The sequence below is a fragment of the Cebus imitator genome, unplaced genomic scaffold (genome assembly GCF_001604975.1).
Source record: "Cebus imitator isolate Cc_AM_T3 unplaced genomic scaffold, Cebus_imitator-1.0 Scaffold30, whole genome shotgun sequence".
Taxonomy (NCBI): Eukaryota; Metazoa; Chordata; class Mammalia; order Primates; family Cebidae; genus Cebus; species Cebus imitator.
Genome location: NW_016107345.1, coordinates 8,516,044 through 8,542,167, shown reverse-complemented (window position 1 = coordinate 8,542,167; position 26,124 = coordinate 8,516,044).

Here is a 26,124-nt window from a genome sequence, read left to right as displayed (position 1 = left end):
ATAAAATGTTGATGTGTATGCTACAGTGGGAGACTTAGTAAATGTTAGCTTTCAGTCATTTTCCTGAGATCATGCAAGAGTTCATCTCCAGTCCCTAGTTGGGCTCTTGTGGGAATAGAAATACCACATTCTTGGCTTGACATGAGTGCCATTTCCAAATGTTACCATGGTGATCATCTATGCAGCATCACTAACCCTTCTCACAACAGCTCAATTGGAGATTCACTTTTCACGTTTCTATGATATGGGAGGGTAATTATTTCATTACTCAAGGGAAGAAGATTTAGGAAGTAAATAGCTCTTCATTAAATCTTAAGTGATTCTAGTCATTTTAGGCCACAGAAATGACAAATATTAAAGCAATGAAATTCAAAAGACTAAAACATGACTGGGAATTGGAAAAAATTAATTTCTATGTAGTAAAACTATAAATATTTTTTCTCTGGCAAAATCATTTTACATAAAGTACAAGTATATTGTGTCAATAATTCATGATTTAAAATAATTTCCATGTAAAATAAAAGCACAGAAATGTTTGTGTATATATTTGAACAGAAGTGCCTATAAGAAGAGAGAGGTTTTCTGAACTGACCTTGCTTGGGAGGAGGTAGTATCATATTTCATAAGGCATGCTACTTTTCTATGCAGCGAAATAAAAATTACATTGTTGAAAAAGAGATTCTCATTGTACTGATGATTGTTTCATGAAGAATTATTATCTCTTTTATTTACTGTTGATGTTTGAAGATTATACAGTTGAAAATAAATATTAACGTGCAATATTTTCAAAATATACTTGTTTTGTGAAATGTCATTGAATAGTTGTGAATTAAAGATATTTGGAGCATATTTGAAATATAAAAATAAGCTACTGCTTATGGTACACTGCCCAACAGCTGGGTTTTACCCACGGTACAAGAAAGGTGCTGTGATGTAGCTCAACAGTCCAAACCACAACTCTCCTGGAAAGGATTTTGAAATGCTATAAAATTCTGAAGCCAAAAACATTTGGCCGCCCTATTTTGTATTACTGAGGTTATGCCTGCTACAAGACAAACATTTCTAACTACACTGTGTTCTTTCTAAATATTTTTTCTTCGTTTTTTCCTCTTTTCTTTTTCTTTCTGTGTTGCCTGAAACAAAAAGCCCATTAAATATTTAAAAAGAGAATTAAAGATACATGAAGTAAAGGTACTCCTATCTGTGACAGAAGGTGTGCTGCTCAATATTAATGGTTCAATTTGGCCTATTTGAGATCTTATACATGTACCAACTAAGAGAGGGCAAGGAGGAATTCCATCATTATCATTTTCCAGAGGAAAGAAGCCCATTTCTCCTTCCTTGGTCTTTAACACTTCCTGACATAGCTCTTTCCTATAATGGTGATGGGATTTTAAAAATTTTAGCTTAGTGGAAGAAAAATTAGTTGGAATTGATTGTTCAGAGACTGATCAAGTATTTAATTAATTAAAATTATTCATTCATAAACCTCTGAAGAGATGGAATGGGAAGGTTAATAGGTTCAGAGTAGCTGTAGTCTTCAGTGCCTCTTTGCTTGTTATTTACATTTAATCCATTAAAGACTCGTGTAATATATTCAAACTTGCACAGCTCTTGGAATGAAAGACTGGAGGATAGGCAGGCACTAAAAATAGCTTTTCACCACTAACAAAATCATGTAAATTATGGAAACAGTTGATGCATATCAGATGTTGTAAAGCTACATCCAATATTTTAATATACATAGACTGCTTCTGAAGTTTGAGGACTACTGAGAGGGATCTTTGTCCATCATAGAGTTAGCAACAACTGAAAACAGAATATCTCCTAATGAACTGATGGTTCCAATTTTCCTTATCCTGTGTCTTCATGTGGAACTTCTTGTGGGCCTGCAGTCTTCTCATTGAGCTTATTTCTACATCAGTGTCACTAAAGACCCGTTCCCCAACCCCAGCCCTGTTCCTTCGCTTTTAGGGTCTTTTGAAGGCAACTTCAAAATTCCAATTACATTTTAAGCAAAGTAATTTAGATATCTTTTATCCCATTTCTGCATGTGTATGTGTGTAAGAGAGAGTTTGGGGGTCGGAATTTGCCTTTGATAATGAAAAAGTCTATGAAGTAGTTTATTTACAAATGAAAGCTGTTTTTAAAAATATTTTTCTGCTGCTCTGATCAAACTGCAGCCAGCATTTAAAGTAGTACGTTTTTCTCTACATTTGCTATTCATAAATTTTGGTTAAAAACATTTTTTGTCACTTATCTATATTACAAGTCTTTGAGGATACGTGTACAAAATTGTAAGTATTGGAAATATAAATGGATAAGTGGTTCCTGAGTAAATAAGCCGAGTTGGCCCCAATCTCATGGCTTGTTACTTCAAGTTCTACTCAAGGTGCATTGGTTTGCTCTAACTTCAAATAATCCCAGTGGTTTAACACAGTTAGATTTATTTCTCTAAGGCAAAGCCCTTGCTGGGCATAGGTGACACTTTGGGGCAGCTACCTTACTTGTGGTAGCTAAGTAGACTTCTATCTTCTTTATCCTCTTCTGGGAGTTCTGTGGCAGGAGAGGAGAGAGACCGAGTGGAAAACTAGGCAGAAGGTTTATATTGGATTAGCCTGAAAGTGCCGTGTCTCACATCCCCTCAAATATCGTACAGAACCATTAGTCATAGGCCCCACTTGACAGCAAGAGCTGGGGCCAAGGAAGGAATTAAAAACGGGTATTGGGAAGTCCTGGATAAGTATTTGGAAAAGGGGAGGAGAATGCATCAGGAAATAAAAGAATCCTAAGCCACACAGAGGCATTGCTTTATTTTTCTTAGTTATTGTTGGAGATTTTGCTATGATATGCTTGTGTAAGTTGGAGCTTACGAGGCTGAAAGAAAGAGCTCCTGAGAAAGAGAAAGCAGCAAATGCGCACTACCAATGCTCTATAGCTTGAAGATAAAAGGGGGGTGAAATATGGCAGGAGTTTGAAGGAAGGACATCAAAACTTCACACTCTGAAACTTAAAAATAATTCTGCAAATAACATAGTGTCTACCAAGTAAGGCATCATGAAAGGAGTGATGGTACTATTCATTCAGTTAGTGCGGCTTAATGGTACTATCACGTCTCATGAGCACAACGATTTTTACGAAAGTAACGTCTTAGTTTCCCTTTGTGCTAGCAACTCTACCAACTACCCTAATTAATTGCTCCAAATCTGTTAATAACCATGTCATCATAGACCATCATGTAAATGAGCTTTAAAAAGTAAAATCTGAAGAGCAATCTTGCCATTCATTTATCTGAACTAATTATAATGTAGGAATAATTCTCACAGCAGGTGCAAACAGCGAAAAAGCATGCTTTTGTGGGAAAGCAAAACATTCTAGATTTTGGCATCAAAATTTTAGAAGAAACAAAGAGCTTTCTTATTTGCAAAGTAGAATATTTCAAGCTTATTATTTTTGTTACAATCATATTTTTAATGAATTATTTGTAAAAAAGTTATGGATGATTATGCTACTTTTTAAAATGGTGATGAAATATATCCCATCCTTATATTATTTCAAGAAAAAAAATTTCTAGAATTGATAAGACAGAAAGGTTATTATGCTTTAGAATCCATGGATAATCATACATTGATTGATTGTTTTATTAGCACCATAACTTATAACATGTAGAATATATTATTTCTTAGCAAGGCAGTTTAGTATAGTGAATAGGGATCAGTAGATTTTTTTCACATCCCAGCTTATACTTTTAGCTGTGTAAAATTGAGTTTGCTGCTTTTTCCCACAGCGTACAGAGTTGATGTGGGAAGACACTAATATGGTATGAAGTGTACCCATCTTGGTTTTTGACATATGCTAAATATCATAGCCATTACTTTTCATTTTCTGTGGCGTATTTTCTATTATTTTTTTCACCTTTTTAGCTTTGGTTATTCACATTCTCTTGAGTTTTATTACCTTTGCTTTTGCGGAAAAGTGATTTGTCCTATCATGTTACAAGTGTTCAAGAAAACTCCAAAGGGGAAAATATTTGGAAGCTTTTAAGAAAAGCCTGAGTAAGAAGAAACAAAACTCTTCCTAGAAGTAAGTGGTTGTTTCTAAAGTCAGCATCTAGTAAAATCAATTTCTTAAAAATTTAATTTGCCATGTGTGAGAAAAGTTGAATTGTCGTCATAAATGAAAGAAAAGCTACATACTCTGATAATTTAGTTATTCATGGGATTATATTTAGAAGAAATAATTTAGCTATTCATGGGATTACATCTAAAAGAAATTCATTAAAGTTGGATAGAAAGAAAAGAATTGCATGAACTTTATTCAAACTCTCATTCTGACTTGAAATGTTCAGAGAAGTAGGAAAGAATAAGGAATTCCAAGCCACAGAACGGAATTTATTTTTAATAGGATATCAAAGAAGATTTTGCTATATGTTTTTCATTTCAATAAATGAAAAAATTGAGGGTAAGCATAGGTTTAATAATAACCTTATTCAACACAACCTCATTTTCTATATAGTGTTAATATCTTCTGTTTAAAAGTATCTAAAATTTTAAATAAAGCAGAGGATGACTAAATGGCTTTTCAATGTCATTATTTTGCAGATTCACTCAATCATTATTTAATTTTATAGGAGAATGTAACTGTATTCCCTTAACTATTTGCTACTTAATCATTTTTATTATTTTCCATTTACATGGTAACTTATGTATTTCTGGATGGTAGAAAAAACTCCAAGTACCACCATTTTATGGCTCCATTAAGCAGTTTTGGACTACAGTCTATGGATACTAGCAAATCCATTTCAGTACTCTTTTGACTGACTGACTATAAAAGTCTCTGTTTCTCAAATTCTCCCGTGTACCAGACTTACCATCTTACTGATTCATTAATTAATTAATACAATCTTTTATAGTGTTTATTCTATATTTATATGAGAATCATGTTTTGAATTTTTTGAAAATTATATTTTAGCCCCTCAATCATAAGCTTATTTTTACATGAGGTTACATGAATTTAAAATGTAACTTTCAAAGTGGGGGAAGAGACACTGTCCTTCTACAGTAGACTGATCCAACCTTATGTTGTTAATTAGTTTTTTAACTGATTATAGTATTATTGCACATGTGTAATAAGACTATCAGCATCTTTAACAGGAATATACTCAATTAAGATATCACACATAACATATCAAAAGGCTTTCCTAAGAGCATTTCCACATGTTAATATTTTAAGAGATAAGAATTATTACAAAGGAGCTTAAATAAAACCATTTCTTATGCTTCGCAAGTATAAGATGTGGCATAATTTACATGAGATTATTTTTTAGGTTAAGTACTATATTTTTTCAAACATCATTTTAATAAGGAGAACAGCAGAGAGTACAGATGATAAAGTTCTTATGCTTAGACTTTGCATTGCTTAGACTTTGCATTGAATAGAATTGTGGAAAATGGAATAGGAATATGGATGAGATAGAGATGAGTAGACATTATTTTGTTTTTACAGTGTTGTATTGTAATTCTTCTTTTTATGTATTAGCCTGGGTTCAAACAAAAAAGAAAATGGTAGTTTGAGGAGAATTCAATTATAAAGGCTGTAAGAATGGTATAAGGTAAACCACAAGTGATAGTGCAGTCAGTATAGCAGGTAGCTTTTCCTAGTGAGAAAGTTTCCAATGGGTGTTGTGACCTTGGGTTGAGGGATTTAATTCTGAAGAGAGGGAACTATAGGAAGAAATATTGTGACTTTATTGTCTTCCCTTTCCCACCCCCTGTTGAAGCCAATAGCTTCCTATTGGCTAAATCCATTCAGAAACCAGAAGATAAAGGAGCACATTGATACAATCCATATTGGCTAACTTCCTAGGTAACAGAGTAAGGTAAAGACAAGTAAAGAATGGACCTAAAAGAGAACACAGGAGATGCTCTGCACGTCTGTCACATATTCTTGCTAGTTGCTAGAATACAGTTTAGGAGAGGCTAGAACTGGAAGTCTTTACTGGCTGGCATCAGAGGGTTGTGAAATCCACACATTCAGGCCAAGGGAACATTTAATATTGAATGAGAACACTGCCCACCCAGATAAAGAATTAGATCTGGAATTTAGTAGTCAGTAAAATCAGGAAAGATGAAAATAGAATCTGTAAGTACAGAATTTTAACTGAATTAACATTCTGGAAACAACTAACTTGGTGGCAGTGGGACAGCACCTTTTACTTTTCTAGTTTCATATTTTTTCATGTGTAAAATTAGAGAGTTGGAATAGAATGAATGTTTTTTGTCATAATTTTAAGTGGGGAAAATAAAAAGAGGAACAAACAAACTTTTTATTGTTTTTATATTGCCTTACTTCTAAGAATTGGTTGTTAGTAGAACAACTAAAACAGCATCTTTTGTGTCCTTATATTATTATTTATCAATGAATTCTCCCTGAAGGAGGCAATCAACAACAGATTGTTAGGGTCACTTTAATCAGAGCTGTAATGGTTTATTCTACTCTATGAAGTTGATATTTACTCAACATATAATGAGGAAGCAAGAAGTGGTAAAATGGTCAGCTGCAAAAATTAAGCATTTATATCCAAATGAGGAAAATATCTTTATTTTAATTAGATATTCCTCTCAAGTATAAAGGAAAAGGTAAGTTAGTGTCTTCATTACAAAAGAAGCAACTCAAGGTTAAGTAATTTGAATATGTACTAGTTGACCCAAGGAGAGAATGAGGGGATTTGTATTTAACCTAAGGTTGTGTGCATTTTTAGCTTTGCGGCCTAGAAACTCAAAAGGCACTTTCTGAATTTCACTGCTAAGGTTAGTATGTGCAGCCTGATTGTTTCTGTCAAGTGTGTGCTTGGCTTACTCTCCAGCTTGTTTGCCTCTGCTGATTACTGGCAGCTTGAAATTGTCCTGAAAGAGAATAAGGGCTCTTGATTAATCCCTATTCACAGTATCAACAATCAACATATTATTGATTCATTATCAGCACATTGTTTCATTTGCTGGGAACAGGGATAGGTTGAAGGCAAATATGACTTCTTCAAAGTGGATACAATTCAATGAACATACAAGTTGGATAAACTAATGTTCTTTTTCTGGTTTTAAGTAGTGATTTAGTCCTTCTCTCTTCCCAGTGCAGAGAGGGAGACACCCCTGTAAATGGAGACACCCAGTGCAGAGAGGGACTCTCACAGGTGTAAATTTCCTTCACTAAAGACAGGTCTCAAAATAACTAAAAATAGGCAGCTTCCCAATTCAGCCTGTGATCTTTTAATTAAATTTCTGCGTTCAGGGTGGGTCCCATTAACGAATGGGGTAGACACAGCATCTTCCATGTTAGACTAGGATGCAGTTGACTATTGTTCTGAACTCAAGATATAACTTGCAGAAGCAAACTCCATTGATATAAGGAGTCAAACTCTATAAAAAACCTATTTTTCATTTTTTTCTGTTTCTGATCTTTTAAATGCTTCTATAGCAAACTTTCAAATACATATATTGTTTCTGGCTTTAAAAAATTATTTTCTAAATGTATCCCACAAATGAACAACTTTTTATCCAAATTAAAGCTTCCTAGTTTGGGTCACTGTGATTCGAAATTACCTTTGGTAATGTTCACCCATTTCTCTAAAAAGTACACGTTCTGGAAAATTTTACATAAAATTGGAGTTTTTAATGGAAGCGTTCTAGACCCTGGACCCGATCCAGTTTCTGTCTGACTCATGCAGCTACCACACACCCATAAAATGATCATAGGCCCATCCACAGTACAAACTGACCCTTGATTGCACACCCCAAGATCATGTGCTCTATCACAATACAAACTAGCCTTGGAGGGAGTTCCAGAAGGTGGAGTTCTAGGCTCCCTGAATCCAGATGAACCCATGATTCCCTGTCTTCCAGTAACCTTACCTACCTATTGAACCCTGTTCAGTTTCTTGTTTGTTTGTTTTTAAATATTTTTAAAGCATTTATTGAACACAGTTGAGAATTCAGGCCTTTGTTTTCTGGCCATAAACACAAAGAGAAAAAAAAAATAGGAAACATTTTATAATTGTTAGATAAATCAGAATATGACTGCAAAGAGACAGAGAACAGCTCTCTTGTCTAGATTCTAAAAATAATGATGGAATTTATCATCTTGGCACAGTCCCAAGCTATGTATCATCAGATGAAATTTTTCAAACTTAAGAATCAATGAGTGAATGAACAGAATATTTCTATAAACAAAGGAAATATGGTATTTTCATTTACATAGTCAATAAGAAGGACTTCAATACACAATATTTGGCACCAAGAACCTGGACCATCCCACGTACATGTATTTTTTCATAACTTAGGATGTTTCTGTACTAAAATTTAGTTGCAATGCTTCATACATGGACAAATGATGAAGGCAGGTGTGTATAAAAAGTTACTGAAAGAAAACATGTGATTTAGAAATTTAAAAAATCATTGAATTGATTATTGTAATTGATGTTGATATATCTATAAATGAAAACATTTTCCATTTGTGGAGCAAAGAAGATGGCTACCCTCTCATCAACAAAATTATAAGCTGTTAACATTTTCAAAAAAGTCTTTGAGTATTGCATTTTTATGATGCAAGAACAAGAAGCACTAGATCTAATAATATGTTAGAACCTATTAGAAATGTGTTTAAAATCTGTAATCAGATCTTAGAAAATGTATATATTCCAGGTTCATGAATGACAGCCAATAAGCAACTAGTTACATTCAAAAGATCACTCTAGGTACAACATCTTCGAAACTAATAAAATGTAGAATAAAAATTTGAGTTAACTATGATGACATTCTTATTAAAGTTATGAGTAAAGTTGTTTTCAATATACCTTTTTTCTTATGTAATTTAAACATTCTTATTTATTTATTATTAATATATAATAGTTGTACCTATTTTGGGTACAACTATTATCACCTGTGTGACATTGTGATAGCTATATACAATGTGTTATAATTAAATAAGGGTAATTGGGGTATACATCACTTCAAACATTTTTGTATTTTTTTGTATTAGCGTTTTATTTTTGTTTTCAGAACATTACAATTTTTTTCTCCCAGGTATTTTGAAATACATAGTAAGTTATTGTTAACTATAATTTTCCTACTGTATTGCCAAATGCTGATATTCCTGCTATCTATGTTTTTGTACCTATTAACCATCTTCTCTTCATCTCCCAGTTTTTTGTGTGTCTGATTCAGTCACACCAAAATATAGGCCTCTCTATAGGACCCACTTCAGTTTCTACTGAACCCAGTTCATTTTCCCTTTGACCCAGTTAACAACCAAGACTTCCCTACCAGTCCTGTTTCTATCACAACTGCTGAACCTAGTTGGACAAAATTTGCTCAGACAGCAATCAATAAACAAGTCCCATAAAGTGTGTTAAATATCATGTATTTTATTACATAGCTTTCATTTATATCATGGCTAAATACATAACTTTAAAGACACACATAAACACTTTTTAATTTATCCATTAAGTATTCATGTATGTATTCAATGGTCCCCTCACTGAGACCTACTCTATTTTATCGTAGGCACCAGGATTACAAAGCTTAACAAGTCATGATTTAGATTCAGAATTTGCAAAGAGTGAAAAAGGCAGGCATATCAACAAAATATATGCTTAGTAATAAAAATATATAAAAAGTAATAAAGGGATACTTAATTTTTATAGTATAATTTCAGAGAAAGTCATAACTGTGCCAGGGTTTAGAAAAAGAATAGGAGCTCTGCAGGAATAAAAGGGCAGGAAGAGAATTTAGGCCAAAGAAAACAGTTTGTGAAGGGAATTCACAAAGGAAACCTCTTTTAGGGTGCTGTAAGCAGCCTAAAAGAGAATTTTGAAGCATATATTTCAAAAGGGAAGTGGATGAGATATTAAGCTAGAAATGTAGGTGAGGGACAGATTTTTGAGACATATCTTTATGTAAAGCAGACTGGATCTTACTTTAGTAGACAATAGGGTTCTGAGCAATGGGATCACATTTAAAGATCATTCTGATACACCTGAGTGTTACGTATTTGTAATTAAAGATATTAGTCACAGGTTGCTATAATAGCACAGTTGAGAAAAATGCCTTGGCAGTGGCAATGGGAATGAAGAGATAAGATTCAGCATGCATCTAAGAGAAATAATCAGAAATACTTGGTTTAAATTGGATGTTTGGAATAAATAGTTGTGAGTATGTCTCACAGGATTTTGTCTTGTGTTTATTCCCTACTGACTAAAGTAGGAAAAAGCAATTGAAAAAGAAAATTGTGTTAGTAGGAACTGAGTAATACAGTTAGTGAAGGCAAAAGATAGTGTAAGAGTAATAATATTTGGCAAAGTTTTAACCTTGTTGACTTTAAGGGGTGGTTACCTATTAAGCTGTTAGTTCTATAAGCCTGACACTCAAGAATAGGAATTGAGGTAGGTAATGGAAAAGCCCAAATTCTGTATATTATTGTTATTGTAGTAACGACTCAAAGACAAGGTAATCATTTTTAATACAACTATGTCCTCAGAAGTCATCTCTTTTTATTATTTTTATATTGATCATTTCTTCTTTTAAAAAATAAGACTGCAAAGTACCCCAAAACCTAGAATGCAATAAAAAAATTTCTGAAAAAAAAAAAAAAGTTGTAAAAGTGTTAAAAAAATAAGACTGCAAATATCTAATCACTGAAGATGAGGCTCTTAATAACCTACTTAGTTTCTTACTTTCTATTTTTATTTTTTATATATATATATTTTTAAGATGGGATTTCACCATGTTGGTCAGGCTAGTCTTGAACCCCCAACCTCAGGTGATCCGCCTGCCTTGGCCTCCAAAGTGTTTGGATTACAGGCGTGAGCCACCACGCCCAGCCCAGTTTCTTACTTTTTAAAACAACTTTTTATTTCGAAATAATTTTAAGCTTTCATAGAATTTGCAAAAAAAGTACAGAAAAATGTTGTGTGCCCTTCACCACATTTCCCCCAGTGATATCATCTTAAATAACCGTAGAAGAATTATCAAATTCAGGAAAGTAGCATTGCTGCATTATTAATTAACTACAGCCCTTATTCAAATTTCACCAATTTTTACATGCACTCATTGGTTTATTGTTGTTTTAGTTTATACATCTATGAAATTTTAATGCGTGTATAGATTATTGTAACCACTATCATAGTCAAGATAAAAAATAGATTAATCACCCCCATACTCTCTCCATCTATCAATTTATAGTGACCCCTTTGCCTATCCCATTCTCTAACAATCAGCAATCTTTTATCTAACTTCATAGTCTTGTCTTTTTGAGAATGCTGTAGAAATGGAATTATATTATTACAGTAGGTAACTAGTCTGGCATTAGCAGGGAATGAAAGGGCTCCTCCGATATTCATACCCATCAGGAATGTCAGGTGACCAGGTGATAGTAAAGTGGTTGTTAAATGTCTCTTTAAAATAATAATTGGTCACAGCCAGTGCCAGGAAAAATCAGTCTCCTGATAGATAGAAAACAGCTGAAACTGCTGATCAGCAGCTTCCTGATTAAGAGCTCAGAAGTTGGGCAAGTGGACTCAAGCACGTGTATGTGGACAGCTCAACCTAAGCAAAAAATCAAGGAAGAAGTAATGCAAGACCCCAGAAGTATGCCAATGTATAAAACCCAAGTCAAAAGGTCAAACTGTGCTCTTGATCTCTCAAGTCATTCACATAGCCCTCTTCCAACTGTACTTTAATTCTAAAGCTTTTAAATAAACTTTCACTCTGGCTCTAAAACTTGCCTTGGCCTCTCCTTCTGCTTTATGCCCTTAGGTAGTATTCTTTCTTCTGAGGAGACGAGAATTGAGGTTGCTGCAGATCCATACAGATATGCCGCTGGTTACATATTTTGGTGCCATGCGAGTCGGATACCTTCTGCTGCTAACAATACAGTATGTAATCTTTTGAGAATGACTTCCTTCACTCAACACGATGCTTTTGAGATTCATCCAGGCTGTTATGGGTATCAGTTGCCAACTCTTTTTAAGGAAAAGTAAACTACTTGCAAAGCCTATCTGTGGCCTGCAATTACTTTGAGGTTTTGGTCACTGTAGTTAGCCGTGAATGGTAATAATCACTTAGCTCTCTAAGATTGAAGTTTGAGCATAATATATTCACATGCAAAAAAGCCATGGGAATCACTTCATGGAAGTTACTCTCATTTTTCTTCTTTTTATGGAGCTAGCTAATAATTCTTGTTCTGCTAACAAGGTTTTGGGAAAAACAAATTTGATAATAAAATTCAAAAGAATTAGTATGTGTGTGGGTGTTATGTGATGTGTATAGAAGGCTTTTCTTTACATTTTATTTCAAGTCAATTATTAGTACTTTATTTTCCTGCTATGGTGGTGTTTGTGGTTGGTTAGGATAAAATATTGTTTTTTTGTTTTGGATTTTTTTTTTTTTTTTTTTTTTTTTTTTTTTTTTTTTTTTTTTTTTGAGATGGAGTCTCACTCTGACACCTGGGCTGGAGTGCAGTGGCTCAATCTCTGCTCACTGCAACCTCCGCCTCCTGGGTTCTGGCAATTCTTGAGCCTCAGCCTCCTAAGTAGCTGGGACTACAGGCACGCATCACCAAGCCCGGCTAATTTTTGTGTTTTTTTTTAGTAGAGATGGGGTTTCGCCATGTTGGCCAGGCTGGTCTTGAACTCCTGACCTCAAGTGATCCACCGACCTAGGCCTTTCAAAGCGCTAGGATTACAGGCATGAGTCACCACGCCTGGCCCGAATATTGTTTTTTAACCATTTTCCTAGAGTCATGTCTATGATTTCTAATTAGATCATGCTATAGCTCATAAACTGAGAATATATATAAATCAAATTTAAATACATGAACATTTTCACAATTATTAAAAGTTTTTGGCTGCTTCAGATAAATCGGTCCTAGATTATAACAACAGGTCAACTTTTTAAGTTAAGAGGGAAGTGGTTGGTTTTTTGAGAGAACCTTTCTGCAGGCTTCTAGAAGATGACTTCACAGGTCTAGAATTTGTGTCCTTTTGGTATATTTGATGAAAATAAAAATTTAAACAATTGAAATGCACTAAATATAGCTAAGTTGTGAAAGAATTACACGGGCTGTGGGAGAAAAACACATGGGCATTGTTATAGAGCATTTGCTTTGCATCTGGCCAGCTATAGTGATAAAAATAAGCAGAGATAGAGGCATATACACCCCAAACACTTCAATACCAAGGCCCAGTTTAGGACCATTTACATGCTGTTCAGAGAAGGGAGCTATCAAAGCTGTGAGAATTTATCAGAGAAAGGTTTCTTTTCCAGAATTTCTGCAATGTGATGATATACTTTCCCAATAAAGAAAATTATTTTAAAGAACAAAATAATGAACGTGGTTTGGGATCAGGTTGACTGTGAGCACAAGGAGCCTGGACTTCATTCCGCATGCAGTGCAGTGTTACTAAAGATACTGGGTTGCGGAGGCATGTGATGAAAATAGTATTTTATTGAGATTAGTCTGGCAGCAAAATCTTCAGCTAATGGAAACTGGAGCCAGTGGATCTGTCACAAGTGATCAATCCATGTTGCTAGTATAACATTGAGATAAGATCTTAATCTAGGCTAAGAGCAGCCAAAAGTAGGTATGAATACGTGGCTTATAAGAAAGCATCTGTTGCTAGTTTTGGGAGAGTAGTGGAATGCTTTGAACCGGTGAAAAAGTAGGAACTTGTGAAAAAGTAGGTTACATTTATGATGTTTCAAAGTGTGTTGAAGCTATTTTTAAGTGTGTGTGTGTGTGTGTGTGTGTGTGTGTGTGTGTGTGTGTATGCTTCTGCCAAAAATGAATTTGAGGTTTTAATTCTATGTTTATGGACTCTTCAAGCCTTACATGAGTCCTTGATTATACCAATGCCTCAAGCTCGTGCGCTGACGTCTTTTAAAACTGTGAGGATGTGCAGATTCTGCCTGTGAATAGATTGGATTTGCCCTTCAGGCTTAGATGCCAATTTGTGCTTAAACCTAGCCACTTATCATGACTAAAGCATGTTAGTTACTCTGTTTGAATATTTATTTCAAAATTAATCATATGGAAATCATGTCTCAACTTAGGAATGTTAGAAAAACTGCATTAGTAGACCCAGCCCATATTCTCAACTTTATAGAGTTTTTTAATCTTATGATACAATATAATAAAGGAAAAGTAGATAGTGATAGAGGGAAAAGAACACTACTTTTGTTGGTGGTGACAATGTTATGAATTCAAGTGTAAGTTATTATTTGTCCTAATTGAAACTCAGTTTGCCTTGAGACTCCTATTCCTAATAAATACAATTTAGTTATTTGTAGTATGATGTATGCATTACCAGAAACCATAGAAACATTTGTTTTTAAAAGCAATAGCTTGCTTGTAATGACCCACTATCATAGCAAGGATAAACCTTTCTTGTACTTGGGTCTTCAGACCACAGTTGCATTCAAAACAACATGTAATTTAGGATTCTGAAAGAATGATTCTTTCTGATAGTTTTAACGTTAAAGAGGAAAAAAAGCAGTAGAAGAAGGTATTCTGAAACTTAGGGTATAGATATTGAATTAGTTCTAATGGGCTCAATAAATATAAATAAATAGACCAGTGATACTGAGACAAAAGGAATGGATATTGGGGTAGATAAAAGCAAATGTACAAAAAACTATAGTTAAAGGCAAGCTATTGAATCAGGGATTCTGAAGTGTGAGAATTTGTAAGGCAATGAAAATTTGCCTTTAATTTTAATGAGATCTATATTACATGGGCTTACATGTGGAATTACAATTCATAGGATGACCAGCTCGTCATTTCTTACTTGGGACCTTCGAGGTTTCAGCATTGAAGACTTCATATCCTGAGAAAATCATTGCAGGTAATCCTAAATCTTAGTATTATTTCTTAAAATGACATAAGCATGGATCTGTTTCCTCCTTCACTTCATCTTCCTTTACTTTCTTACCCTCATGAAAGTCACCTGACTATCATAATAACTATCAGTCCCACTTATTTTAAATGGCTGTTGATGGTTGAAAACCTTCCAAGTAAAAGAAACAAGAAGCAATTTTTTCATGTAGTCATTCACATGTATATTATCTACTGTGTTTCATGGGCCAAGAGTTGATATAAAAATTTCTCTACATTCTTCTAACCCATTGAACTAAAATTCTCATTTTGTTATGTTTAATCTGATGTTTAACAGACAACTGTATTTGTAAGTTTGAGAGGTGGGGGTGGGGGAGTTTATTTGCCTAAAATTTATTTTAATTACAGCAGCATTTACATAAAATTTCACATTTAAAAATCTATGTTGTTGGAAACATCTTCAGATGTGTCAGAAGTACTGAAATGGATACAAGCTAGTAGCTTGTCAGTAAAGCAAACAAAAACTGCTGGGTCAGGAGCACAGCTGTTTGTAGAAGGCATTAAATATTTTTTACAGTCTTTCCCGTAGGCCAATATTCTTTTATGCATTGATTTATATTTTAATAATGACAGACTCCACTGGCATGAGCATTTCTTTTTCTCAGAAATTAGATAAAATCATAATTTACACACAGGATAAAAGGTGGAGAGAATTAGCATTTTGCAGCATTAATTAGCTTGCTTGCCCTCACTTATTTCTGATCAAACAGAGGATGCTTAGTGCAGCAGCAAACAGGGCTATGAGTATCCTTCAATTGTACAATACAATATTGATGTTTGTAATGCATGTAAATTCAGTAGTTTTGCCTTTATTTTTAAAGTATGGTTTTAAATACACTGGTTTTAGATCACTACAGTGACAGTGCAAAGGAAGCAATTGGATGTAAAACATAACTTTAAAAGGACCACTGTTGAAGGAAATGCTTGAGCTGTGAAAATACTCCTAGAGAATGTGTGATTATGCAAGCTTTCTCCCAGTTTGGTACTCTCATTCCTTCTCTTGCATTTTTCTGTTTTGCATCTTCATTATGAATTGGGGTTGCCAGAAAAAAAAAAAAAAGGTAACCTAAGCAGGCCAGCATTTTATTTTTAAATAATTGTTTGTGTTGTTTTCCAAAGCATGCAACTTCAGTCTCACTCGACCAGCTCCTCTCTAGCCCTGTTGCTACCCCTTGCAGCTACTGCTTTATTCGATTCAACCTGCACACTTTCTCCACTGTTGGATCCCTGCACTGTGTTTCTCACTTTCTTTCCACATGGCTGCTTGGTTTGCAGAAGATGCCTTCTTACAGATGTGTTCCCTCCCCTGACAAACAATTACTCCTGTTCCCCCCAGCAGGAGTCCATTAGGATATCATCACGGGTTCTGCTAAGTCATCTCACAATCACAGTTTTGTGCAATCACCTCTCATCTGAGACTCTCTAGGCATATGCCATGCAGGGAAACTAGCAGTCACAAATGGCAGCACCTCCAGGCATATTATTTGTTATTTTGGTCCAGAAGTGTAACAGATAATGGCTAATACACTAATGTCTGACAGTCTCATTGGACTCTTTGACTGGCATCATTTACAGCAAACTTGTGAAAGACTGAATGGGTGATCATGTGCTAGTTGAGAGAGGAAAAAAAAGAGACATTTTCATATGTCCATAGCAATTACACACAATGATCTAAAAGAGACCTGACAACAATAGTGATTTTTACAAAGCCGTTTTTGTGTAGACTTTCAACATTCTGAGCTTGGAAGAATAAATTGCCAGATACTAATTATCATCCTGGAAAATAGCCATTTGTTTGTTTACTTTTTGTTTTAATCTCACACACACACCCAGCTTATGCGAATCCACAGAGTGAAGACCTATCTGAAATGTACTCCTTTAAAATCAATGAAACACACATCCAATGGAACATGCGTGGCTTTTTTTCTTAAGGTTTCTCTGACAGCCCTGCCTATTAAATCTTCTTGTTTTATAAGTAGCATCTCATAGGAATTTCAGTAAGTCTAAGCTAAATATTTAATATATTATAAAATAAGTGAATTTTGGCATGATGCCATATTAACACTTAGATTGTTTTTTATTGATTATTGAGTCTGGTTTACTACTGCACTGGGGTGCAATGTGTGAACAAAAAATGTACTAACAAGCTAAGACTTCTACAGAGTCCCAGAAGGCAAATGAGGAAACGGGCGCTGTTTTCCTAGTATGAAATTTCATTCATTTGTTCCCCTCACTGGTGTGCACAGATTCTTTAATTTCACTTCCTCAGAACTTCAGAATGAAATTTTATCAATTTTGATTCATTGAAGTGAAATCCAGTCAAGATTAGTATGAACATATGAATTACAGAATTTTTGGAAGAAATTTATAGTTTTATTTTTGTCCAGGGCACATAGGTGACTGAACTAAGCACTGAACATAGTGTTCCAGTTTGATATAACAAGGACATTTAATAAATAGTTATGTAATTGAGCTGAATTGGATCCAAGAGCTCTATAGAATCTCCAATTTAATGAGCAAGTGAAAATCGTTTGTAATTGGAAAAGCAGAGTATCAGCCAAAACAACCTCAGGCTCTCCTTAAATTGTAACCAGCCACTTGCAATTGGAAAGATGCTCCCAAAGTACTTGAATTCAATGTGTTCTCTCAAGTAGCCAGATAAACATTTCTGTTCAATGTGGCTTGTGTTGTTCACTTGTTCAGTTAAACTAGTCATCCATGCCTTATTTTTTCTCTTGTACTGAGAAGAAAAGAAACAACAAAACTGTAGACCTAGTTTTTCCCTCCACCTGAATTTTCACAAATTCTAAGTTGGACAAAGATAATTTGGATTTTTTACTCTCTGTTGCACCCCAATTCTCTACTCAACAGATTTGCAAAGATAAGAAAAAACAGAGTTCCAATTGAGTTGGCTAAATGCTATCAGTGACATAAAAATGCAGAACTGTAGTCCTGTCTTGGTGCATCTCATTTCAACTGTCAAATGCATCCAACTTCGAAATCCAGTGACTTAGAGAAGAGAGAGAGAAAAAGAGAGAGAGAATGCACTTTGGTTCTTTTTATGTGCCTCAAAAGAACAAAGTCTGAAAACTCACGTAAGTGTAAAGACTGACTTTATAACATTCAAATAACTTCTTGTCAATTATTTCATTCAAGACATAGGTGCAGAATTCCTATGTTCAAAACACAGTATTAGCTGTTACAGGTGGAAACATAGGAAGATAGGTTATCTTTCTTTACGAGGCCCCCAGTGTAATGAAAAAGGTAAGGTAACATAGCATACAAATAATTGCACATACCAAACAGTCTGTAAATTACTGTACAGAAATGAAAAGTAAAATGGTCCTGAGTTTGATTTCAACTCAGCTTGACCCTGATCATTTCACCTAACTTCCTCAAACCTCAATTTCCATATCTACAAAATAGGCCTAATCATGACAACTTTCTCTTTGTAAAGATTAAGAGTGCAATGCACAAAAAGTACATAATGTGGTATCTGGCACACAGACAAACACTCAAAAAATAGGATTTATCAGATGGTCTTAATTAAGGATTTCCTGATAAACATGATAAAAGAGATAGGCCTTGAAATATGAATAGAGTATCACTAGGTTTACCTAGCTAAGGTGGGTAAGAGAACATTCATGTTTAAGGTTGCATGCAGAGTTATCATCACTTATCCCTAGCAGATTGTTGGCATGACCACCTGCCTGGGTCACCTATCAAAAGCAAAAAGAAGACAGAGTCAAGGGAGAGAGAACTTGAAGCTAAGAGAAAGCAGAGTCAAGCCAGACTTCCCTGCTGGGTATTTGTACCACAAGACAAGGGAAAAGATTTACTCTAGATCTGAGTAATACCACTAGTGATTCAAAGAGATTCACATCAAAAGAAGCTAGAAGAGAATATGGAGGCGGAAGTCTAAAGAAGATATCACAGGAGAACTCAGGGTTAAACTGGGTGTTTCAAGTGTTGAATCAGAAGAGGACAGGAGAAATCAGAATGGGATTTGGGCTCATTCTCTCCAGTTCAATTCATAAGTGTTTATTGAATGTCCATGGTATGCCAGATTAGTAGACTAGGACACTGTGTTCAGTGATTAGTTCAATTACTTACATGGTTGGACAAAAATAAATTTTCTGGGAATTTGGAGCCAATAGGAACAGGGAAAGACACACACCTGTTGATCTTCCTGGCCTGTGCCTTGGACAGCAGTTTTGAATATGAGGTGCTACAGAAACAAAGGAAAGACGAAGTCAGCACCATAGATACCTGGAATTCTGCAAGAGGCTAGATTTGAAATCTTCATCCTCTCCCAGGCTTTGGTTTTAGGAGAAGCACAATATATTCTGCATAGTGTAGAAGTACAGTGTATTTCACAGGTGATATGAGGCCAATACTAAAAGGAAAGACAAGCATATAATTGAAAACTTATGGGAAAAGTGCATACATTAGTTTGGGAGATGAGTCCACAAAGATATATAGAGGTAATAATGCCAGCTGAAGAGTTACATTTATTTCAAACATTAAAAAGAAGCTCTTGGTTATTATCAAGAAGTACAAGGAAATAATTAGAATCATGTTTTTTGGAAATTGGACCAGAAGGAAGAGAAACTGGAAAACTAAAGGCAAAGAAGTCAGTGAGGTAGCCACTAAAAACGAAGCATGAATCTAAGTCGGTGGGAATGGAAATGAAGAGACAGATGTGTGGAGGTAGAACAAACAGTTGTTTATGGTTTATTAGTGTGAAGAAGGAAGGAAAAGAGTCATGTTTTAAGTGATTATAGCAGTCATAAGCAAAGTCTCTGAAGTCAGATGGACTTACTTGCAATTTTTCTCTGTCTCATTGTTTTAGCATCTGTAAAATATGTGTGTTAATAGTACCTATCCAATAAGGTTGTTGAAAAGATTTACATGGGCAAATGCAGTAAAATGTGTTGGAAAAGTATGTGTTTTATAGTAAATACCAATTGACTCAGATATTCTGACAATTCTGGGCTTCTCTCTTTAGAAATACAAAGAGGCATTGGTGCCATGAAGTGAGAAAAGGAGCATGGGGGGAAGTACATCTTTGGAAGTAGAGGAGAGAATGAGCTCCAGAAATCAAATTGTCCAAATTCTCTCCTTGGCCACCGCAGGTGTAGTGTAGGTAACCCTATCAGTTATCCAGTCAATGAGCAAATGAGTATGAAAGAGAGCCAGATAGAATAAGATAGAACCACTTTAGGTCAGGGTGGCGGTGTTAGACTCTGAATGAAGAAAAATCCCCTCACTCTCGTAAAGAATGTAGCTATAGAGATGTTTTAAGGCCAAGAACAGGGAAGTGGAAGGTGTTACTTTGAATGATTGCCTTTAGAAGCATGATTGATCTGGGGCAGTGGCTGGGAACCTGAAAAGAGTGAGATATTTTGAAATAATAGCTATAGGAATTGAAATAGTCACCTAGTGATGAATAAAAGAAATGTAAAGTCACCTGCCTGTGGAATCTTTTAGCAAAATGTCTTTTCTGACTTCATTTTCCACATGGGTGATAAGTTTTAAAATTTAGATATTTTATGTCAACCATGAAACCCTGAGTTTTTCCCAGATGAATTGAGAATGATTTGAGGTTTTTGAAAAGTATGTGATGTGCACAAAAAAGGTGTGTATGTGTGTGTGTATTGTGTTGTGGGTAGTCATGTGATAGTATAAATAACATATTATTAGAGTTTAATTAACATAGAGCTTTTTGAATTTTCACCAGATAATGTCCAAAGATTTCTAAAAAATTATGCTAAATAAATTATCAAACACATTATGAGTTAATTATTGGACTTTGACAATTATCTATTGATGGTGCTAACTTGAGAAAACTAGTCTCACAATATTATTCTGATTTATCCTTGCCTTATAATATAGGAAATAGAATAGGAAAGCAGAAGACACTCTGGCTTTCCTTATGCATATTGATTAAGGCCCAAAAGGGGAAAGAAGACTCAATTCCATCTCACTGTGGTTATTCACACGTAGTGTAACCGGAATTTAGCCTGATTCATCTTCTAGGATGGCTTTCAACATCCTGCAGAGTCAGCACTGTTCATTTTGAGGTATTTTCCATCTACTTTACATGTTTAATTGCTCAGCGACTGGTGGGTTTGTTTCATTCACTATGAGCAGTCTTGAGGCAAAGAGGCAACCAACAGGCACCAGATTATTTTCTTCAATTTCAGCTTGTGGTGTCAGGAGAGGTCCTTGACTTGGGACTGGCATTGAGCCCAGCAACCCGCCAGATCTATTGGAGCCCTCAGTGGGTTTTGAATGGTTCATTTGAGGGAGTTGATATTATTCTACGGGAAAATTGAGTGCCAGCTGGTTATAAAAATGTTCCTCTTTGACTTTCTGGGGCATCTCCAATAAACCCATTTTATGAACGGGGAAGGGCAAGTTTATAATAAGTAACTTGGGCTAATAAAAATCCCTTAACATAATCCCTCTATTTAGCAATATATATGGGTGTATTATCTAGATGCTAATGGCTAGGGATATAAGAGCTCAGTGGACTCATAACAATGATACAGTAGAATAATAATAGAAATAATTTCATAAATACTACCTATGTGCCTGGGTATCTACTAATTCTCATAATAATCCTTCATGTTATATATAATTATTCCGATTTTGCAGTTGAGAAAACTGAATCTCAAAGATAAAGCCTCATAATCACACCTCTAGTAAGTGATAAATTCAACATGCAAACCTACTGCTATCTCATTCTAATATGTTAGTTTGCTTCTCCATAGCAAATAATGGAAAAAGATTATGTGGCTCCAGTTTTACATTCTGGAACCCATACATAGTTTATATAAAATAGTCTGTTCTTCTTCATCATGTTCAGTGTGTATTAAACCCCTGTGAGGATGCCTGAAAGTGTCAGAACTACATTAACATAAACATGTACAAAAGCCTAACCCTTAGTAGATATTTTTTCTGACCATATCATTGTGATGTTCCCAAAAGAATAGAAGCACAAGGATTTTAGTTCAAAAGAAACTATTGTAATTTTCCACTGAGGTAAAATATTTTTAAACATTTTATCTAACAAATTGCCTTTACTCAAATTCAGGAGCCAAGCTTTCTTATTGAATTTACTATCATGCCTAGCAAGTAAAAGGGTTCTTGGTAAATTTTAAGAAGACCTGTTTTCCTAACTCCGCTTCTTCCCATATTCACACTTATAAGATATTTGCTCTAGATTTGCCCCATCTCAGGCGCTAAGATCAATTATATTCCTTTCTAGATGGATTCTGCATGGTTTAGGTTAATAATTAAATGGTTCAATAGCTAGTCAAATATTTTTCTCTGGCTTTCTAGCTGATATCTTTCTCGGACCATGTACTTGGTTCTAGAGATAGAACTGTTATCTTGTTGATTATGTACAGACCCCTTTCTTAATTTTGACCACCTCTCTGCCTTATTGGTCCTGTTTCTTGCTGACCAGCTTGCCTCTGCCAGTTCTCCCATCTTCAAAGCCAAGTCTCATCGTTGTTTCTCAGATACATGTCGTAGAGTTTTGTAACGTTAATACTCTGCCTACCTATATCCCTATACATTTCCTGTCACATATATTCCTGATTACAAGCCCTGCCTAAAGACCTACCATTGGTTCTACCTGAGCACATGTCCTACTCCGGTGGATTTTTTTTTCGTCTCTGAGCTTGACCTGAGATAGACCATTTGACCTGGCCTAATTTTGACATAAATTTTAACTAAAAGATAACCTCTTACTTTAGAAGTTTTTTCATTATTGAATTACATTTTTCTTTGGAAGAATTGATGGCAGCTAATTACCCATTTACTACCAAATTGTTGGAAAAGATGTGGTTACTATTTACCTTAACTCAAAGAAAGGGAACTAGGGAAGAGATGACCATGGCTACTTAGGATCCCTCATGCATGGATATATACACAGTGAAGATGATCAATATAAGAATTTCCATTAGTATGTTCTTAGATTGCCTCTATGTGCTTGCAGTAGCTTAGCCCAATAAGGTCATCAAAATTATATGAATTCAGAATAGAAGGGTATTCCCCAACAATTGATTCAATATTAATGCAGAAACACTTCAACAAATAACAACCATTTCTTAAGAACTTTCTGTAAAACATACACTATACTGTGTGTAGACTATGTAAAGACCTACCTGTTCTTTACTGTCAAGGGACACACCAATTTGATCTGGTAGTGCATGAATTGCACATAACATTCTATCTTGTATTGCCATTATAATAGACATAGTGAGGAATATAGCGAGGAACTTTCACTGATAATTAGAAATATGTAACTCAGTAGGTAGGGGTACTTTTTGAAAACTGGCGGTCAAGGAAAGGATCACCTTGATTGCCACACGTAGACTTTACGCCTGACATCTAGTGGCCACTATAAGAATTGCAGTGCAGGCGTTCACAATAGCAAAGACTTGGAAACAATTCAACTCCCCATCAATGATGGACTGGAAAAAGAAAATGTGGCACATATACACCATGGAATACCATGCAGCCATAAAAAAGGATGAGTTCATATCCTTTGCGGGGACATGGATGAAAGTAGAAGCCATCATTCTCAGCAAACTGACACAAGAACAGAAAACCAAAAACCGCCTGTTCTCACTCACTCATGAGCGTCGAACAATCAGAACACACGGACACAGGGAGGGGAATATCACACACTGAGGCCAGGGGATTGAGGGTTAGGGGATGAATAGCAGGGGGTGGGGGAATTGGGAAAGGATAGAAATATCTAATGTAGATGATGGGGTGATGGATGCAGCAAACCACCACCATGGCACATGTATATCTACGTAACAAACCTGCTTGATCTGTACATGTACCCCAGAACTTAAAGTATAATAAATAAATTTTTAAAAATTGCAGTTCAGGCATATACACCATGGAATACTATGCAGCCATATAAAAGGATGAGTTCATGTCCTTTGCAAAGACATGGATGAAGCTGGAAACCAGCATTCTCAGCAAACTAACACAGGAACAAAAAACAAAAAACAACATGTTCTCACTCATAAGTCGGAGTTGAACAATGAAAACACATGGACACAGGGAGGAGAACATCACACACTGAGGCCTGTTGGGGGGTGGTTACTAGGGGAAGGATAGCATTAGACAAAATACCTAATATAGATGACAGGTTGATGAGTGCAGCAAACCAAAGTGGCACATGTATACCTGTGTAACAAACCTGCACATTCTGCACGTATATCCCAGAACTGAAAGTATATTAAAAAAAAAAAAAAAAAGCATTGTAGTGCAGGGTACCAGATAACTATTGCCTAATAAAGGCCACATGAAGGATCTGAGGTAGTTGAAGTGAAAAATGAATTCCCAACAACTTTCTCTCTCGCAGTCCTGAAACTACAATATATGTCCATCTTTGAAGTGCATCTTCAAAATATGACCCAAAATAATCACTTAATTTTATAGATAGAGGCCCACATACCATTTTCATTTAACAATGTTCTAATTATTGGGTATGAAAAAATATAAAGAAAAGCAAAATTTTAAATGTCCTGACTTCAATGAGCACTTTCCGTATAGTATAATTAACTTATTGAAAGAGAAATTGCCTCATGTTAACATGGATTACATTTTGTCATGTTTTCTTCTTTAAAAAAAAGTGAGGGGGATGATAATACTCATTTATTCATAGGCTTTACCTATGTCTTTACCTTTAAAACAGTGGAGGTTATAACATAACTTTTAAGCTTTCTGGGGGAAATTAAACAGTTAATTCATGTAAATAATTTTGAACAGTGCCTGGGACATAGTAAGTCCAAATGGTATTTGCTATTTTTTTTATTTGGGGTTTTATGATGATAATAAGCATTACATAGTTTTGAATATATGCACATTTGTGGCCTTATTATCTTGGAGAAGTATTTTTTCCTCCTCATATTAAAGTCTACCTATTTGGAGACTTCAAATATTATATGCGATACAAAATAGTCATAGGGATTCAAAGCTGAAGGGACAGTCTCTAGCCCAGCTCTCTCCTTTACGTATGAGGAAATATTACTAGAGATGGTTACACAACTTTTCAAAGGTTATACAGATAGTTAAGAATGCACCTAAAATCTGGGTTTTTAGATCAAGTTTAATCTTGATTAAATCTTGGTTTAATCTACCAGCACCATGTGTCTCATTTTTATCTTCAAACTAATGATGACAAATAAATTTTCACTTACAAAGAGACTATTTTCATACATGGCTATGGATTTATACTATACAATCATAATGAAAAGGTTTAATATATTTCTACATTTTGAAAAATATTAATTTTGAGAGCATTAAAAAGCAATTCTTTTCACTGTTGGAAATAGTAATATAGGTAAACAAAAAGATTAAAACATAGCCATAATCCCATTGTTCAAATATACATACACATATATACACACACGTAATATACACATACATATTATGTCTATGTATGTTCTTCTGTACTGTTCTATAAACAAGTACATATATGTTTCAACTAAAAGTTAGATTTAAACTGTACAGTTTTTGTAATTTGTGTTGTTCATTTAGGTTATAACATATTTCTGTACTAAAATTTATATATGACATAATTTTTGTTGGGTGAATTTTATTTTATGCTTTTACCAAAATGGTTTAATTAATTCCACTTTGATATCATATTAATGATGAAAAAGGAAAGTTAGGCAGTTGCTTAATAGCAGGGGGCAATTGAGAGTAAGAGAAAAAATTGGTAGTGTGCTGTTTTTTCCCTCATTCTTAGGTCATTATGTGCCAGCAAAGGGTATTAGATGATTAAAGGAAGACATCCCTAGATAACAGTGTATTTACTTGGGTCCTGATGGGAGAAGAAGTGGAGTGTTCAGTTGAAGAAACATCAAATAATAAACTTGGAAATATGGATTCTGTAAATGGCAACAAGTAGAGTACATTATGGAGTTCAAATGCCTGAGGATAAATACCAAAGAGAGAACCTTTGGTCAAAGAGAGTAAGCTTCCGGCCGGGCGCGGTGGCTCAAGCCTGTAATCCCAGCACTTTGGGAGGCCGAGGCGGGTGGATCACGAGGTCAAGAGATCGAGACCATCCTGGTCAACATGGTGAAACCCCGTCTCTCCTAAAACTACAAAAAAATTAGCTGGGCATGGTGGCGCGTGCCTGTA